Below are 2,263 nucleotides of genomic sequence, written 5' to 3' on the forward strand. Positions count from 1 at the left end.
AGCTTCTCCATATCAAGAATTGTTACTAATAATATTTTGATCGTAAAATTTCATATCTATTTAGTTATTAAAATATTAAGACTAATCTAGGAGATTCTTGCCTTTTCATGAACTAAATATCTCTATACACATTTTTAATAAACCAAAATATTTTACATTTTAAGTTTTAAAAGAAGACAGTGCAAGTCTTCTTAGGGATTATTACACCAGATTTCTATAATGCTTCTTATATGGGAAAGTTCCAGTTCACGAGGACCTTCCATGGATATTAACACAAGTGAACTTAAGTGATGTGGTGTAAGTTGTTATCTTAATCTAGTTCATATTTTTGCCACACTTGAGAATCATCTTTCAACTTTGCAGGTACCTATAGGACACATACTTAATATGGCAGCTAGATGTAGTGTAGGGAAACCGCCCCCAATATCATCTACTTGAAGTTTATATATGACAACTTCATATTCTTCTCTTCACACTTCTTTAAAATTGAATGAAAACACATATTCTGTTAACACTCTTCAAAATTCAAAGAAAAAATCACACAAAGATTTGAGTTCTTGTATTGCATTATCCATAGGCAAAATGTCACCAGAGTTGAACACTTGGGACGATAAAGAAATTTTGCCAACGTTACCCCCAAATCTTCTATCAAAATTTTCTAATAACGCTATTAAATATGAAAGCACAAATTCATTATGGAGCTTAACACAGTCTTCAAAATCTGTCTGCAGAAATGCGCACAGACTATCTTCCATCACTTTCTTGTAATACTTATGAAATGCTTCCAAATAAGTCGGTGAATCATTCATAATATCCTTCATTCAGAAGTTGCTACTGACACTTTCATCGGTAAATCACTAAGAGTAAGTTTTTCGGACTGTAAAATTAGAGTAATTAATTGGTTTCAACACTTCCAATATAGCGAACAATAAGACCATTAGGTTTTTGTTCTGGACTACTAACAATAATCCCCCTGCCTCTAAAGACAAATTCATGCAATCTGTATATATTTATTGTAGTTACTACGATTGCTGCCAAACAATCGATAAGGGCCTTGAGAGCTCGAACATGAGACGTCCAACTACTGGCTTCTACCATTACAAGCTCCAGATTAGGATGATTCATTGAAAGCTTGTAATGCTTTCAACTTTGTATGATTTTTCAGTGACTGATGAAAGTACTTCCATAGACTGTTGAAGGTCGAGAAAAGCCTTTCACATTCTACATCTTCAAAAATTTGGGGGAGGGAGGAATTATACAACTTTGGAGGGAAATTTTTCCCCTCCTAAAATGTTTGGATAAAACACTGGTTAAAGAGCATACATTAGGTAAAAAGATTTCCGAAATTTGAATTTTTTCAATCATATTTTACCCATAAAAGGGAGCAAGAAGGACAAAAAATTTAAAGGTGATCGTACATGCCCTGCACCGTGACTCTGGACGATGAAATATCATGGACCTTGATTCAAAACTCCCACTTCGATAACGTCATATCATGTGACCTTAGAGGAGAGGACTAATTTTTAATTTCCCGTGGAAGCATGGCCTAAAACCATATGACCTAATAACCAATAAGAATTGTCACGTGATCAAAATAACAAATTTATTATGGCATGTCAGTGGAGCAATAGTGAAGTAATAACTTTGATAGGGATTTGGGGAAGGAGAAAATTCAAGATGTCCTGAACTATCGCCTCCGAAACCAGGAATTTTTTACCGTTATTTCCACCAGGCTGTGATCACAAAACATCGAGAAGACGCCAGCGCAATGCCTAGATAAGAGAAAGAAGTTGAAGCAAGAATAAAGAAGAGTGAACATGAAGGAGCTCAACGCGAAATCCGGAAACGATAAGCAACCCGCCAATTTTTATTTTGAGATGGATTACGTTTTGGATGACTTTTCTGTTTCATGGAAGCTTTTACGTGAAGCTGAGAAGCCAGTGCAAAAGGTATTTTACATATTTGTACTGAGTCGTACTGGGTCGATGCAACACGATCCAAACTATTTCATTCAATTTAAAAACATCCCTAGAATCAAAGCAATGCAAGATTTGTTTTTATTAGTGTGTGATCATCTGCTAATACCTACAAATGCTTGTAACTTTTTTGTGTTCAGGTCCGCAAAGTTTGCAAAGAAGGATACGGAATTATCCCGTGCACAGGTACAGAATGTGGTTACATAACATTTATTAAAATTTGTAGCCTACAAGAAATATATCCAAGGCACCTATTTTGCCGTTACTAGTTTCGATAAAAGAAGAAG

The sequence above is a fragment of the Thermobia domestica genome, chromosome 3 (assembly GCF_964235325.1).
Source record: "Thermobia domestica chromosome 3, izTheDome1.hap1.1, whole genome shotgun sequence".
Taxonomy (NCBI): Eukaryota; Metazoa; Arthropoda; class Insecta; order Zygentoma; family Lepismatidae; genus Thermobia; species Thermobia domestica.